This window comes from Canis lupus, chromosome 4 (genome assembly GCF_003254725.2).
Source record: "Canis lupus dingo isolate Sandy chromosome 4, ASM325472v2, whole genome shotgun sequence".
Lineage (NCBI taxonomy): Eukaryota > Metazoa > Chordata > Mammalia > Carnivora > Canidae > Canis > Canis lupus.
In genome coordinates this window covers 28,493,503-28,511,490 of record NC_064246.1, presented here as the reverse complement: position 1 = coordinate 28,511,490, position 17,988 = coordinate 28,493,503, and the positions used below count along the sequence as shown (strand labels likewise).

The 17,988-nt window shown below is 51.2% G+C and overlaps 1 long non-coding RNA gene across 1 annotated transcript in view; it reads right to left on the bottom strand.

The window, feature by feature from the left end:
• Positions 1 to 17,988, bottom strand: part of LOC112651263 (uncharacterized) — a 261,862-nt gene that overhangs the window by 198,701 nt on the left and 45,173 nt on the right. The window contains exon 4 of the long non-coding RNA XR_004815063.1: positions 17,307 to 17,445. This is a non-coding gene — a long non-coding RNA (uncharacterized LOC112651263). The remainder of the gene's footprint in view (positions 1 to 17,306; positions 17,446 to 17,988) is intronic.

The window sequence follows — 17,988 nt, the reverse complement described above, 5'->3', positions numbered from 1 at the left end:
TTGGAACTCAGGGACCAAAGTCCTCTCCCAAAGAGTCCAGCGTGCTTGCTCAGTGACCCCTCTTCTCGACCCTGCCTGGACACTGCTTTCTACAGACCTCCTTCCAAGAGGCCCAGCTGCCCTCGGATGCAGAGCCCCAGAGGACGCAGCCCGGTCCCAAAGCAGAGCCCTGGGCCTACATGCTGCTTGGGGAGCTCCCTGGGCAGTCCCCAGCCATTCCCATGGGGCAGTGTCCTGCTGTCTTGCTTTTACCCCCTTAAAGCCTTCACACTTCCAGCTTTCTGTCACCAAGAAAAGTAAATGAGACTTAGATGGTCAAAGCAAACACAGCACCCCCAGCTCCGCGGTAGCCACCTCTGCATAGCCTTCACGCCTCCTCCATGCACTTGGGGATGACAGCCTTCTTCGAGGTGGCACTGCAGTCAGGGGACAAGGAGGCAGAGGGAGGCACCATGTCTTACACCAAATGTGTTCCTGGAACCTCCCTGCTGCAGGCCCACTGCTCCTCCTTCTGCGCCTTAAATCTTAATGTCTGCCCACAGCGGGCAACTTCAACTCTGTCTTCCTGTCGCCTGAGGTTACACGCTCTGCACTCTGCCTTAGTCCCACATGCCATCCCACTCTCTCTGGGATACAACCGCAGTCAGAGAGACAAAGGTGAGAGGGTAGAAAGAGCATCAGGGTCCGTTATCGCAGGAATGCCCCACACAGGGTTGTTTCATGATCTCGTCAAGTAAAGAAACAGCCCCTTCTCTGCCCCAAAACACACAGGCCCCGAGTCCGAAGGGGGCTGGTGTGTGAACCCGCCGGAAGCACCACAAAACCACCAGGACAGTCCTGTGTTGTAACACCTGATGAGTACACAGAACCTAAACAAACAAATGAACAGCCAGGGCATTTGCAGCCAGGGATGTGGCAGGTGGATGAGATCGCAAGGCAGAGACTGTGTAAGATTTGACCATCAGGGGTGGCATCTGAGAGAGGAACCCACTTTGAGGGCCCTTGGGGAGACACCTGCAGACCAAGGAAGGAAGCAGCAAGTGCAAAGGCCCAGAGACAGCATAGTAAGTACTCATCACTTTCTTTGGAGCTCTTATTACAAGCCAGGGCTTGCTTCTATAGAACATAAAATATCAGATTTTTCTTTCATCAGCCCCCCTTGCAGCTAGCACCTGGCTCACAGAAGCTCCTCGATCAAAACCACTGACCCCAGACATTGAGTCAGAGAGAGTGACCAAAAGAAGCATGGGCTGTGCCAGCTGCAGGCTGGCAAGGATGTTCCCAGTGCAGTAGCTGTGCGGTCACACTTGGGAGGGTGCCTGTGGTTAGGGCTCCAGTGACAGGGCTCATGTCCCATGAACCAGCACCGTCGGTGGGGATGTCCATGGCATCTGGGCCCAAAAGCAGCATGTCAGAGGTGCTCTGCAGCATGCTTTGGGGCATGACATCCAGCTGCAGAGCTGCCAAGCTCAGTTTTCTGGCCATCCCAAAGAGTCGCTGAACTCCATAATGTTCTAAATTTCTTTTCTGCTAACACCACGCAAAATCACTTTCTGTTGCTTGCTACTCAGAACCCTGACTGACACGGGCAAGTGTGGCAGAGGTGCCTTTCCTTTGCTCAGCCCTCCTTGAATTTATGTTGGGGCCACGTGACTAGTTCTAACCAACAAATCATGAGTGCAAGTGACAAGGGTTGCGTTGGAGCCAAATGAATTTCCTACCTTGGCCACTTTGGAAGCTACAGACTGTGACAGCAGCAGCATGAAATGGAGGGAGCCCAGATCCCTGGGTCGCCAGATGAAAAAGAGCCCATGTCAGTGAGGACATAAAGAAGAAACAAACAACGGGAGGCCGCATCACAGAGGTCTCGGGGCTTACTTGTTACTGCAGCATGGCTCAGTCTATCCTAACTATTGTGGCAAGTTTCTGAGGTTCAGAAAAAGAGGCAGGGGGCATGGTGCGTTGTGAATAATGGAGAGTAAAATGGAAGGGGGGATGAGGAATGGTCTGACCTAATATTGAAGTTGTTAATAATGTGGGAAAGTTTTCAGGATTTTATTCTAAGGGTGATGAAAAGCCGCTGGAGGGTTCTAAGCAGAAACAGACACGGCCAAAACACCAGGGCAGATTGTCCTTCCCACGGCTCGCAGACCCAGGGAGCTTGAAGGGGTCTCTGAGGACACCCACTCGTCCCTCAGCTGGTGTCCTCCACTCCCCCCACTTTGATGTTTGCAAGGACTCACCTGACCCCTTCGCCTACATTTCCACTGACAGAAAGTGCACTTCCTTCTGGGACTTCTCATTTTATTTTGGGATTGCTCTGAAATTTTTCATTTTCCTGCAGCCCCTCTCTACTGGCAACGCATAACAAGTCTGAACAAATTCCCCAGCCTCAGAGGCCACGCACAGGGCTTGCTGCCCTAGTTATGCTCTGCTGAATACACAGCCCCTGGATACTGGTCTCCCAAATCTGTCTCTAGCAGAACAAGATCCTGAAAGCAGGGGAGGGTATAAGATCAGGGATGCAGGATCCCTGCTCTGAGAGTGTACCCAGCCCAGCGCGACAGTGTGACATGGCAGTGGTGGGTTCACAGAATCTCTTATACTCCCGTAGCCTCCACGGGGGCCCTTCGAGTCTCTGGGTGTGTTTCCTCGCCTGCCCTGCTCTGCGTCCCCAGCCTAACCTTCAGCTTCATGAGCTGATGCAGCAGGAATTTATTTACAAGCTCATTATCCCTGTGAATCATGTCCAGCTTGAGTTGGGGCACAACAAGGAGCTGAGGAGTGGTCCTGCAAGCAGCTGTGCCCATGAGGCTTAGGGAGGGCACAGGCCAGAACAAGCAGGACCTCACTGCACCAAGAGCCAAGAGGGCAGATGGGAACAGTGGATGGGAGGTGGTTCGTGCCAGCCCTGGAGTTTGTTCCGGCTCCAGCAATTCCAGGGCTTTTCCAAACTCTGGATTCATTCCAACACAGAGGCCCCAGATGGAAGATTTGGCTGGCAATCATTCTTGACTTCGAAGTCCCACAACGTACCACGGTACTTGAGAAGGTAGAGAAGTGGAGACCAACATCCCTCCGACTTGTATCCTTCCCATCAGGGGGGCTCTTGCTCTACAGCCCCTGCTCCACCAGCCCCTAGGATGAAAGATTTTACACTACTCTGTTATTCCAATGCAAGTGATGACCATTATCATTCAAACTCCTCTTGGGAGTTATTTATTTGATTGCCACACATAAATTTATCCATTTTCATTTGAGAGAAAAAGGTTTAGGTCTCTGAACAGCAAAGAGATTGGCCTGATGTCAACTTGTTGTAAACTGTGCAGCCCAGGACTTAAAGCCAAACCCTTAACTCCATGCCCACTCTTAATACAAATCTTACTATCTGCCTCTGCTTTCTGAGTGCCTTCTGAAATGCAGAATGCCACATACACCTGTTCAGGTTGACTCGAGAACACAGAGATTTCCCAGCTCTTTCAAGAAGGAAGAGATTTAAAATAGGACATAGAAGCCATGGTAGGTGGTTTGCAAAATTGGCCATGACTGTTCCCCTCCCTGTGGCCATGTGAAGTGCTTTGAATTGGGGCCAGTCTTGTAGCTTAGTTTGGTCAACAGACTACAGTAAACGTTATGTCGCTCCACTTTCCCACCTACCCAAGAAACCTTGTGTCCTTCCACTGCTCTCCTGGAGCCCTGTACCATCACCATGTGTACAAGGATGAGAGACCCCCATGGAGGACAGACAAGTCATCCCAGCCAAGGATGCTCTAGACTGTCCAGCCTATGGACCATCTTGCCGCTGACTTCCGACCCATGAGTGAGCCCAACCAAGGCCAGAAGAACTGCCCAGCTGAGCCCAGCCCAAATTCTGATCCACAACATTATGAGCTAAATATGTTACTTTATTTTAAATGACTAACTTTTTGAATGTCTGGTTATTCAGCAAAAGCTAACCGATAGAGAGCTCATAATGCTTTTAGAATGGCTAAAAAATGAAGGTTATTAGATATTTAGAGAATAGAGGTTCTCTGCAAACTTTCAGGAAGTAAAGAAATCGTGAGATGTGTGGGAACTGCTGCAATGTTCACAGACACCACCAACGTTGTGGACTCGCAGGAAAATTCTGAGCTTGTTTTAAAATCTCACGTCTGGGGCACCTGGGTGGCTCCATCAGTTAAGCATCTGCCTTCAGCTCAGGTCATGGGCCCTGGGATCGAGCCCACATTATGCTCCCTGCTCAGCAGAGAGCCTGCTTCTCCCTCTCCCTCTGCCCCTGCCCCTGCTTATGTGCTCACTCTCTCTCTCTCTCCCTGTTTATCAACTAAATAAATAAAATCTTCAAAAAAGAAAAAGAAAATAAAATCTTACATCTGCCAATGCCCACCAATCCACCTGCCACAGCTGATGGGACAATGGTATGGCTTCTGCTTCTTTCCCACCTTCTGGATCTCATGCAATTGCCTCTCATTAGAAGAATCTAATCCAGAACCTGCATGTGTGGCAAGAATTCTTGGAAATGTAGTTCTCGGGCATCTAGCCCCCAGCATAGACAGGAAAGTGTGGAAGCAGAAAAGTGAGACTGAGTTGCCCACCAATGACCTCCACAGACAAGGGGTCTACCCTGCCTCAGACATTGCTTCTGAAGATGCTTCATATTGGGAAGGATGCTTGCTTCCATGTAACTCCCTCTACCGCTCCCCACCGTGACCCTTAGTTCTACCTCCAAGATCACCTTGGCATTCGTAGCTCATTTCATTCTCATTGAAGGTCTATAAGGAAGGAATGGATGAACATTCAGCTTCCCCAACTTACAGGAGGGTTTGGCCAAGTCCCCAGAAATGAGGACAATCTGGACAACTTCCCCAGCTACCACTCGGCTGGCTCCATCTTCTTGATGCTACAGCAGCAACTTTGTGATGGAAGCAGCAGACAAAATCCAGTTCTCTCTCCATTATAGGGATGGGAAAACTGGTCCAGGAGCACGGGCAAAGCCTAGTGATGACGAGGTAAGCCTAAAGAGCTTGGCACCGTGAGTTTTCTCCTGCTGGGGACTAATCCCTAATGGCCCAGGTTTAAGATAAACTGTCAGGATTTGAGGGTAGAGGAGCTTTCCCTGGAGGAGGGAAAGCAGCTACTTTGGGAACTCGAATTTGTGAGAAATGTGGACTAAGTGCCTGCAGAACCTGTGCTCTTGCAGGAGGATTCTCTTCTCTGCTTTCCCTCAGGGTCCAGCTCCTAGGGCTGCCTTGATGCCAACCCTCTTTGAACAACCTCATATACTCCTATGGATTCAGTTTCCATTGAAATACTGGTGACTCCCAGATCTAAATATCCAGACCCATATATCCAGCTGCCTGCTGTGCTTGTGCCTGGGATTGCCCGCATGGTCCTCCACTCAACATGACTCAAGCTCAGGCCCCTCCCTCTAAATCAGCACCAATTACCACCAACTCAATTGGTGGCATCAACAAGTCACCCTCACCAAGAATTTCCCCAACCCCGCTAAGTTTCCATAACCAGCTCCCCATCTGGTCTCTTGGCCTCTGGTCTTGTGCCTCTCCAACCAATCTCCAAGCTGCCAGAAGGAGCTTCCTACCCACACACCTGCCATGATACTCTCTAGATTGAAACACCTTTTTAGCTCCCTGGCACCCACAGGAAAACATCCCAGCTCCTTGGTCTGGCATCCAAGGCCCTCCCCCAGCTGGTCCCTGCCAACATCTTCAACGCCACCCATTCTCACATTATTTCCTAGCCACACTGAACTGCCTGGGCCACCCAAGGAGGTCAGGCACCTTCATCCTGCCTTTAGTCTGCAACAGCCTACCTCCACGTCCCTGGGTCCAAGCTAGGTGCTCTTCCTGTGGGCTGTCACAGCACCACGTTCTTACAATCCCTCGGTAGTTCTATCTTAACTTCATCTACCCCAGAAGACTGGAGATGAGGCCAAACTTCCAGATTCATCTTCATATCTCAGTCTCCACCAGGAGTGAACACTAGTAAGTGGTGGTTAGACAGGACCATGAGCTCCCCCAGACTCTGTCAAGTTTATGGCAGGAAGTGTGTTCAATCCATAGTAAAATAATAATAATAATAACAACAATAACAATATAATAATAAATAGCTAAACATTTTTAGCCCTTACTATGAACCAGAGAGTGTGCAGGCATGATTAGCTCAGATCGTTCTCACTACAAGCTCAAGAGCTATTACTGTCAGTAGCCAAGCTTCAGAGAGGTGAAATCACTTGCCCAAAGTGCTTAGCAAGAATGTGGTGGAATCAGACACTAGTTCTTTCTTTGGGATCACACAGTCGTTTTTAACTCATTTGATCTTCATTGAAACCTATCTGCAGCCTCCAACCCTAGTGATCCCCATGGAAATAGAAGATGACACCTATGTGCCTGCCCTTCTCCAGGCTGAAGAAGAGAAGGAAGCGAGAAGACCTGCATGTGTCACCTAGATACTGTGCCTTAGGATCTACCCCCTGCCCTCATCAGTCTAGTCTAGTATTCACAGCAAGGAAGGAAGGAACAGCTGGAAAGATTCAAAGTCAGGTGGTCCACACTCTTGATCACTAGACATACAACCTCTCTAGCATACCCCTCTGCATGGCAAAGTCTGCTCCATCACGACAGGATGAGGGCCAGGGTGACTTCCTCGGTCATGCCGTTAGCAACTATACTTTGCAAATATTTGGGGGAAGTGCTTGGCTAATTAAATAAGCGTTCTTGCTGCAGGACTTATCAGAGCCTTTAATATGCCAGCGTGCCTTGAGCAAAAGACGTGTGGCATTCCCCAAACTCATTGGACCACAGAGCACTTCATCTCCTCAGGCATCTGCCAGGGCTAGTGACCCATGAAACACGCTCTGGGCTTTGGCAATGTTGACTCCTACACCCCGTGCCTCCAGAGGTCTGGCTGCACTTGCCTTCATGAGATAAACCAGATTCTTTCCAAAGAATTTTCTTCCTTGCTGAAGTTAAGTCAGGTCAGTTTCCATTACTTCCAACAATAGACCTGGACTGAGACGTGCCCTCACTTGCCCTCAGAAAGGCCAAACCTCTGGAGCCTGCTGGGATTTACACGCCAGGGTAGAAAACAAGAGAAGGATTTGGGGAGACCAGAACAGTCAGATGTGGTCAGGCAGGCTTGACAGAGACCTACCACGGAGGTCTCACCCTCAAAAATTCATGCTAAAGTGCTCCTCGCTCTTTTTTGTTTTCAATTTCCTTCCTGATGAGAAAATTTGCCATTTTTAGATAAAGAGAATGGCAACTTCTGTTTCTGAATCCATGTGGGCAAGCTCATGGCCTTCTGACCTTTCTGTCACACTTCTGGCTGTCACAAAGATGGGCCCTTTCCTCCAGAACGTTGAGGCAGCAAGTCGCACATCCCTCCCCCCTCCACTCACCCCAGCTCTGGCACATACACACACGAGCACCCTATTTCTGCTTGCTTCCCCCCAAGTTTACCGTCTAGGCTGGTGGGGGGTTTGGGCACAGGAATACTGCCCCTCTTGGGCTGGTGGATGTTCCAGACGGGCTGCAGGAGGCCTGGCCTCCAGAGTACGGCCCTCCTCCTCACCATTTCCGCTCCCAGGTGAACCAAAGTCCTGTTCTCTTAGCCAACGCCGCCTGCTAGACCATGACTTGAGGTGGCTTGCTTGCACCAGAATGACCGCTCAGAAGCTCACCATGGAGCGCGGCAAACCTAGAATCATTCTAGATCTCTCCAACCCGCCTCCTGCAGTCTGTCCTCACTGCCCGAGCCAAGCTGCACAGCCACACCAGCACCAAAGGAGGTGCCTCGAGGACAGAGCCAGACCTGGTCCCCCACCCGGGCGGAGGACACTGCTCCCAGAGCCCTGGCCAGGGAAGATGGCAATCCCACCCTCACACACACGCCACAAGCTGGGATCAGGGTCCTTTCTCTCACTCCACATCACCACTCACCCCATATGAGGCTCGTGCCATCTAGCTCCAAGACCACCCCTTCAACCCTCTCTGAGCCCCCCTGCCAGTCTTCCAGCCCCGGCCCAGGATCATCGAAGACGTTGGCACTGGGGTCACAGCCCTCCTCTCCACCCAGACCTCACCCTGGGGACTTGAGTTTCCGCACAGATGTCCCACCCAACACTACGGATGCTCAGTTCCTTAACCTCACCCCGCAGCAACCTTCTCCTCCTCCTCTCCATGCCAGCCACCCACATCTCCAGCCACACTCTCCAACTGGCCTACTTCTGCTACCCGGAAATCCTAACTGCAGCCCCTTCTTTCCAGTTTGCGATTTTTTTTTTTTTTACTGTGGTAAAATACCCATAGCATAAAATCAACCATCTTAACCATTTTTAAGTGTACAGTTTAGTGGCATTAAATCCATTCACATTGTTGTGCAACCATCCATCTTCAAAACTCTTTTCATCTTGCAAAACTGAAATTCTGTTCCCAATAAATACTAACTCCCTGTTCCCCGCCCCACACCCCCGCCCACCCCCCACCCCCGCCCCGGCCCTCTAGCCTCGGCAACACCAGTGGCGGTCTCTGTGACTTTGATGACTCTAAATGCTTCAGACTTAATAAGTGGAATCATCCAGTGTTTGTCATTATGTGATTTGCTTATTGCACCGAACATAATGTCCCCAACATCCATCCATGTTGCAAGATATGTCGGAATTTCCTACCTTTTTAAGGCTGAATTACTAATTCCGGTGTGTGTTTCTATGCTATATTTCACTCATCCATTCATCATCAATAGGCCCCTGGGTTGCTTCCACCTTTGGGTTCTTGTGATCCATGCTGCTAAGAACATGGGTGTGCTCAGAGCTCTCTGAGATCCCGCTTTCAGTTCTTCAGGGTATATGGCCAGAAGTGGCATTGTTGAACCATACAGTAATTCTACTTGTAATTATTTGAGGAAACATACTATTTCCCCAGTGGCTGCATATTCCACATTCCCACCAACAGGTCACAAGGGTTCCAATGTCTCCACAACCTCCTAATACCAGGTGTTTTCTTTTGAATACATCAGCCATGCATCTCCAAGTCTTTACCTAAACCCTTAATGTCTTTGTGGCATTTCACGCCACAAGCCACTGCGTCTTTCTCAAAATGTTCTCCTTACCTGGCTCCTCCAGGCTGCCCTCACCTGGCTTCCTCTCTAGCATCAGACGGCTTATTCTTAGTCTCCATCATCGCCACCATATCTTCTGTCCACACTCTTTGTTATTTTTTGCAGGAGCGGATGGAAGTAATATGTTTTTGACTTTCAAAAGCTGTAAAAGTGTGTACAGTGAAGAATTTCCTTTCTCACTCCTGCCTCTTAACCACAAGACTCCCAACCCCAGAGGCAACCAATATTACCAGTTTTTCATATATTATTACACATAAACATGCAGACAACTACAAATTCTCCCCCACACAAACACACACCATACTTTTTCGCCACAAGAACGGCAGCATTCTACATGCATCAAAACTTCCCTTGTTTTCTTCACGACCGTATATCTCGAAGGTCTTTCATATCAGCACATCACAAACTTCTTTGTCCTCTCTTCCACCTCTAGCACACTTCTGCATGCACGTGCCCGGTTAATTTTATCATCTCCCTTCGGGTGCCTTTTGGGGTTGCTTTCCATCTTTTGCTATTGCAAACCATGTCACAGAGCTCACCGTGATGATGCAATGTTGTAATCACCTTACGTGCATCGCTGTCCACCTGTGGGGATCTTTCCACACAAATCCTCAGAAGTGGTGAGGCCAAAAGCAGGTGTCAGCGTCAGAAGATCTTGCCCTGATCCCCCGCACTGAGCCTCACCATCTCCACTCACCTCAGCAGTGATGATGTGCATGGAGGGTCTGATTCTGCAGACAGCGTGCTATCAAATGTTTTTATTTTAACCAAACTGAGAGATGAAACAATGTCTTAGCGAAGCTTTAATTATATTTCTGCTATTAGGAATAATGGGGCATCATCTTTTTTTTTTTTTTAGGTTTCAGTAAGTCTTTGCATCTTGTCCGTCTTTCTTTCATGTTGTTGATCTGTTTCATACCGATTTGTGGACATTCTTTATAAAAGAGGGAGATAAGCTCTTGTCACTGGAGTCACAAATACTTTCCAAGTGTGTCTTTTGACTTGGCCCGTGTTGGCCTTTGCCATGCAGAAGTGTTGTTCTCACAGTTAAAATGATCAGTCTTTTCTTTTACGGCATCGTGCTTAGGAACTTTTAAAATTCTCTCATGCTTCTGGTACTTTCAAGGCTTCATTTTGTTACATTTACATCGTTGTTTCATATGGAATTTATTCTACTATAAAATATGGGGTATGGATCCAATTTTTTTTTCCCAGATGTTTCTCCAGTTGTCCCAACCCCATCTGTTCAATAACGTATTTTCCCACTCAGTGCAAAATACCCTATTTACCTCAGACCAAATTCTCATGTATTGTTTTTGGGATTATATTTTGTTTCACTGAGTTTTCCAGTACCATACTGTTTTATATAATAGAGCCTCACAGTACAGTTTAATTTCTGATACAGATGGTTCTCCCTCTTTACTATTTTTTTTAGAGGCAGGAGAGGGGCGAGTGGGGGGAGAGAATCTTAAGCAGGCTCCATGCCCAGCACGGAGCCTGACACAGGGCTCCATCCCAGGACGCTGAGATCATGACCTGAGCCGAAATCAAGAGTCGGATGCTTCACCAACTGAGCCACCCAGGTGCCCCTTTACTATTCTTCCTCAAAAATGTTAAGGCTATTAATGCCGTCAAGGACTATAAAGAGTCTGAGTGAGTTTTTAGTCTTCTTGCAAGCCAAGAAGTTAACCTGCCTCGTTTCCTGGATGCTGGCAAAAGATCTGAGGCTTTAGGGTCAGGGACAAAGGACTCTGTTACTCTTGACAACAGCAACAGCCAGAGTATCAGCGTTTGTGACAGTTCTACAAGCCCCAGTTCCCACAGGGTGACACGAAGAAATCCAGGGGATACCCTCACGTGGGCGAGCTGGGTCACAACCTTCTTGAGTCTGGGGAGCCCGAACCTTTTACAAGGAGCATAAGCCCGCCTGGGCTTTGCCCCAGAGGGAGACAGTATCATTATTACACCAGACAGGAAACAAACCTGTGTTTTTCTCCAGAGGGAAACACTGTCTCTACTTACCAAGCGTGTTCACTATGCAAACAGCCCGGAGGAGACAGTCTGGAACAAAGGTGGTCACTGCTTCTGCTCATCCAGAAACATCTACAGAGAAGTGGTGCTCAACACTTGCTGATTTTCCCACAGGAACTCGAGAATCAGTTAGTCTAAATAACAACAAAGTCTTCACTTTTATGGAGAAGCTTATTAAATTCTAAATTATCCGAGATAGGACAGGCAATTTTATGATGTTAGTCTTCCTATCCAAAAACATTATTCAAATGCTTTTTTGTCCCTTGGAAGCATTTTAATGCTTTTTCCACTTAGATTTTGCACATCTCTTGTTACGTTTATTCTTAGGGGTTTTTTTTTTAATCTTTTTTGTTGCTATTATAAATGTTTTCTATTCCCATTTTGATCTCTAACAGGTTGTCATTAATTCTTGCTCTTTAAATGAATAGTTTTCCTCCAGGGTCCCTCCTCTGCCTTCCTCTCTCCTAACTGTAGGATTTCCCTGAATGAGCTCATTCTCTCCCAAAACTTCAATGAGCATCTGTCAGCCGATACCTCCTATACTGTCATTTTCAGCCCTGGTCTCTCTCAGGAGCTCCTGACACAGATGCCACGGACACCCCATGGGCACTTCACACCCAGGCAGCATTGAAATTAAACTCCTCATCTTCTCCCTATGCCAGCTCCTCCCTCGTACTCCAGCCACTGCCAACAGCATGACCATTCCCCCAGGCTCCCTCCATCTCACTCCCGCAGAAGACAGAGGCTTTCCCTCACCCTCTTTTCCAATCAGCCACCAGGTCCTATCCATTCTTCCTCCTCAGTTCCTCTTTACTCCATGCCCTTAACCCCATCTTCACTGCCAGGGCCTGAGTCCCACACAAATGCCTAGGGAGCCCCCTGAGTGACTGCTTACTCTTGCATCTCCTCTCTGTTACCTAATCCTATCCTCCTGCAGGAGCAGCTCACAGATTAGATCATGTCAATCCCCAGAAGCTCCAGAATAAAACAGAGGCCACCATACCCCCAGCATAGCACCCCTGGCCATTAGTGACCCGGCCTCTCCCACCTTCCTGGGCTTCAAGCCTTCCCAGCCATCCCACACCCACACTTTTGCACATCTCTGTGCCTAAGCCCTGGCTTCACCTGAAATATCTCAATCTACCAGGGTCCTCTTTCCCCAGCTACCTCCTACCCCTCCCTGAGAGTTCAACTCAGACACTAACTCCTCCAGAAGACTTCCCAACACCCTCTCATCTGCATGAGACGCATTCACTCATTCATTTCTCCACTTCAGCAAGCATTTATTTGGTTCTCTACTTGCCAAGCTCTCCACTAAGTACCAAGGACACCAGGATGAATTGTGTATAAGCCACTGCCCTCTAGGGATTCACTAAGTTCTTGTTATTCAAAATGTGGCCTGGGACCAGCAGCATCAGCATGTATCAGGGAACTGGCCAGAAATGCAGACATTCAGGCCTCATCCCACATCTGCTGAATCAAATCTGCACTTGGACGAGATCTCTGAGAGGTTCGTATGCACAGTAACATTTGAGAAGCACTGATCCAGGTGACATGTAAACAGAAATAAAACAAACCAAGTAAGAGGAACCTCAGAGCCACACAAGGAGGACCGATGAGAGCTAACTAAGGGAACAGGAAGGGAGGATGGGAGGGAGAGGCAGGACAGGTAAGCTCAGGACAGAAAAGCGGAGCTGGAGCTGGGAGGAAGGGGCTTCCAGGCGGAGGACACAGTTGGAGCAAAGGCATGGAGGAGAGAAAGCGCATGCGCTGGACTGGGGCTGCAGGAACCGCCGCTCCTCAGCATCATGAGACAGCGCACTCCGGCTTCACTTCCTAACCCTCCACTCTAGACCCACCCACGGCCCGTCTCTTCAACCACGCATGGTCGGGGGTAGGGGACAGGGAGCACAGCCCCGCAGGCCAGGGGTGACACCAGACCAAAGTAGAGCAGAGGCAGCCCAGGTGGAGGAGAGAGCACACATTCCAGAAAGATTTGGGAGGTCAGATTGGTGGTGAGGAGTGTGGGAAAGATGCAAGAGGAGAGCGGATGTGAGTCTCAGGACCCAGGCTTGTGCAAGTGAAAGTAGAAACCAACAAGGCCGGGAGAACAGCAGGAAGAACAGGCGTGGGAGCCAAGTTGGTAAGTGCCCGTGTTTACGCAGCACTTGTTCAGTGACGGGCACCAAAATCAGCACTCCGCATGGGTTTCCTCAATGAGTCCTCATCCAGCAATCCTCGAGGCGGGTATTGTTACTGTCCCCGGGTTACAGAGGAGGAAAGAGGCACAGAGAGGTTAGACTCCTTGCCCAGAGTCACACAGCAAGAAGTAGGAGAGCTGGGAGCTGAGCTCAGGCCACAGCCAGTTTGTCATCCCACTTGATGGGCTGGCTTCAGACACGGTGGGAGTTAAGAGCTGCAGACTCCAGGTGGAGAAGAGTGAGTGGACCGGAGGCTCAGGTGAACCACGGGAAGAGGTGCAGGCCCACAGAGGTTGCCAGAGCCCCTGGGTGGATGAGGCGATGCTGGGGGCAGGTCTGGCTGGCAGTCATCGGGGCTGACCGGTGCCCCCCGTGGGCTGCCATTTGCTGGTTTAGCCAGAACCTGGCACTAGACAGATACCTCCGGAACCTTCAGGAACCGGCCTCTTTCTCTGGAACCCAGGCTTCCATGGGGGGGGGGGGGGGGGGGGGCAGAGCTTCGGGGAGCCAGAGAGCCTGATCACAGCCTCAGGGAGAGAGATGTCCCAGAGGCAGGCAGAGGACAGCTTCAGGAGGCACGAGGGAGAGACCACTACCTCCCAGTACCTTCTCTACCTCCTCATCCGCAGAGGGAGAGCCACAGAGGGACTCTGCTCCCACCCACCCCAGCCGGGGATGGAGCACCCTTTCTGCACTTTCTGACTACACAGCACTCCCAGCCTACCATCTTCTCAAGCGTAAGGGGGTGGCACCCCACTCCCAGAGCTCCCAGTACGATGAATGGTCCTTATGGCCAGAAGGTACCATGCAGATCTCAGAGAGTCTCCCCATGGCCGCAGCACATGCCAACACCCTAAGGAGGGGAGGGGCTCCTCACTATGCCTATCAGGCTAGTTGGAACCAAGGGCTCCCCACTCCCTGATCAGGCCCCAAAGGCAGGGCTGGGGGTCCAGGCTGGAACTCCTGGCTAGCTGACAAAGGCTCCAGGGAGCCAGTGCTTGCCATCTGGGGGACAGGCTGAGGTCCCTGAGAGGGTGGGGGGCGAGCTTCAAGCATGGGCGGGAGGGGCTGCTGCTGCGCAGGCCCCGCCCCCGCCCAGTTTGGCCAGCCGGGAACAGGCCTCCACTGGCCTGCTTCCAATTTTGCAAGAGAAGGTAGAGAGAGGTGCAGATCTCCACGTGAAATCTCCAGGTTCTCAAATGTAGATAACAAACTGACAGTGTAAACGCGAGGTGGCTTGGATCAGGATCCAGGGATCACCCTGCGCGCCCTGGATCAGGTCTAGGATTTGGATGAGGCCAAGGACCCAAGGACGGGACCTGGCTGTGCCCGAGTGCACATGGGCATGGCCCTGCGTGTTCCCACAGACGAGCGTGTAAGCAGGGCACGGCTGCAGCACCGAACAGGCCATGGTGCGTGAGCACGTGTGCGCAGTCCTCGCCCGGGCCTTTGCGAACGCGCGACAACAAGCACAGGCACAGCATGTGCGCTCACACGGTGCGCGGGGGTTGGCGTGAGCGCGCACTTAGGTGTCCGCGCACGTGCCCGTGGGCTCCAGTCGGGCGGTGTTCGCACGCACCGAGCTCCCAGCTCCAGCCGCAGGTTCCGGGGCGGGGGTGGGCGGCCGGCGGGGGTCAAGCCCACACCCGCGGCGGCAGGGGTGCGCGCACACACATGCACGCGCACAGGGTGGGGGCGGTAGAGGGGAGGCGGCGGCGGCCAGGGCCTTGCGGGGGGGGGGGGGGGGGGGGTGTGGAGGAGGTCGTCAGGGGGGCGACCGGCGGAAGGGAGGCCCGGGGAGGGGAGGCCGGCAGAGGGGAGGCTCGGGGAAGGGAGGCCCGGGGAGGGGGAGGCCCGGGGAGGGGGAGGCCCGGGGAGGGGGAGGCCAGCAGAGGGAAGGTCCCTCCCGGGGAGGCCGGCAGAGGGGAAGCTGGTGGAGGGGAGGCCGGCAGAGGGGAGGCTCGGGGAAGGGAGGCCCGGGGAGGGGAGGTTTGCGTAAGGGAGGCTGGCAGAGGGGAGGCTGGGGAGGGGAGGCCGTGGAGGGGAGGCCAGCTGGGGTAGGCCCGTGGAGGGGAGACCCACGGGGAGTGAGGCCCGGGGAGGAGAGGCCGGCAGAGGGGAGGCCCGGGTAGGGGAGGCCCTCAGGGGGTGAGGCCCGGGGAGGGGAGGCCGGTGAGGGGCAGACCTGGGGAGCGGAGGCCAGTGGAGGGGAGGCCGGCAGAGGGGAGGCCCACTGGGGTGGAGGCCCGCACAGCAGCAGCCCCCGGGCACGGCGGGAGGAAGGAGCTCGCACACAGCCTTGGCCATCAGTCACCAGATGTCACCTTCTGCTGCCAACGCAGCGCAGGGCACAGACAATGGCTGCACGGGCCACCCCGCCCGCCCAGCCCCCAACCCCCCCGCGACCCCACTGCCCTCGTCCGCGCTCGGCCTCCCCAGCCCTGGGTGCCCCGCCTGGCGGCCACCCCGTCCTCCACATCCCCTCCTCCACATCCCCTCCCCCACATCCCCTCCCCTAAACCGCTTTCAGGACAGGGCTATCTCCTCCAGGGAGCATTTCCAGGCCTCCTTTCTCTGGTCCACCCCGTCCCAGAGCCCCCAAACTCGGGTGTTTGTGCTGGGGCCACCTCCCAGACTGCTGCTGATAGGAGACCTTCTGCCAACTAGTATCTGCGCGGAAGGGGGAGATGAATCAATTAGGAGAGTCACCATTTTGCAAGGCGCATTAATGGAAGCACCTAGGACACGGTCACAGTTCTGTGACGGTTGCACAGGAGTAGACCTTACACTAGAGGCAGCAGCCTGGCACCGTCTTGGCACCACTAAGAACGGGGCCAGACAGCGTAGGCTGCATGACCAGGTATAAGAAGTCCATGCACCACCTATGCTGTCCTCTTGCCAAAATAATTAGCCTGGGATATAATCACGTGTCTGGAACGAACCACCCAGTATGGGTAGTATCATTTGGATCCTGACTCAAAGCAAAGGTAAGAAGACTTTTTCAAGATGATCAAGGCACACTGACAAGAAATAGGTATTCACAATTTTGTTAAATGGTAATGTATTAAATCCCTCTGTGGACGTCTAACTCTGGGAAAGGAATAAGGGGTAATGGAAGGGGAGGTGGGCGGAGGGATGGGGTGACTGGGTGACAGGCACTGAAGGGGGCACTTGACGGGATGAGCACTGGGTGTTATACTATATGTTGGCAAATCGAATCCAATAAAAAATATTTTAAAAAATAAGAATAACTGAATCCCTCTGTGTTAGAGATATGAGGAATTGTATTTAAGTGAAACGCGTTGTCTGTTGTAAACAACTCAAGGGAAAAAAGTGGGTGAGGGAAGAGCTAAAACAAAATTTAGCAAAATGTTGACAGTTGGTGGATGGCGGTGATGGGTACATGGGACTTCCTTATACTGTTGTGTCTGCTTTTGTAAATATTTTAAGATTTCCAAAGTGAAGAAAAAAACACAACTGTACTAAATGTCTGCAAACTTACTTGAAAATACCTACGAGTAAGAGATTGAGATTGGTGGATGGTGGAGGTATGGGCAAGATGGACAGATTCAGCAATGATGTAAAATGACAACGGCAGATCTGGGTGGTGGTATATGGATGCTCACTATATATTGCCTTTTATTTTTCTGTCGGTTTGGAATTTTCCAAATACAATATTTGGGGAAGATTTTCTCTTTTTTTTTTTCAAGATTTATTTATTTGAGTTAGAAAGGGAGAGTGAGAGGGGAGAGAGCGAGTCTTAAGGAGACTCCACCCTCAGGATAGAGCCCATTTGGGGCTCAGCCTCACCACCCTGAGATCATGACCTGAGCTGAAACCAAGAGTTGAACATTTAACCAGATGAGCTACCCAGATGTCCCAGGTATTATTATTATTATTATTATTATTATTATTAAAAAACAAAAATAAAATGCTTACCTGTACCACAGCCAGTGCTTTTGGTACACAGCCCCTGCTCAGGTATGACACTGAGACTGCCAAGGGTGGACAATGAGGACACAGGCCCAAAGAATTCTCCGTGAATCTCAGGATCCTAGGCCAGACATCCACAAACGTTCTGTAAAGGGCCAAGAGGTAAATATGTGAGGCTTTGTCAGCCATGTATTTCTCTGTCACATATTTTTCTTTGATTTTTTTTTTTTTTTTTTTTTTACAATCCATCAGAAATGTAAAAACAATTCTTAGCTCAGAAGCCTACCCAAAACGGGCAGCAGGCTGCATTTGGCCCTCGTTTGCATCAGTTTGCCACACCTGCCCCAGCCCTACAAAACGTCTGTCAGTAGCCAGGGAAGATCAGAAGTGTGGCAGGACACTGGGGTGAGGAGCAGGTCAGACCATCCCAGATTGGAATCCCAGTTCACCCTTCGGAGAATCACTTCGCTGGCCAGGCCTCCAAGGTAAATGGGAATGTCATTAGGATAAACCACTTGGGCTTGCCAAAAGAGAGCACGAGTTCTGACACAGGGTCTGGCACACGAACATCCAGTAACCACCCCCCTTCCCCTCCTCACCTAGTACATGTGTTTATGCACACGCACACACACACACACACACAGCCCTCCAGGAAGAAGAAGCTCACCTGTGATCTTTGGAGACCCTG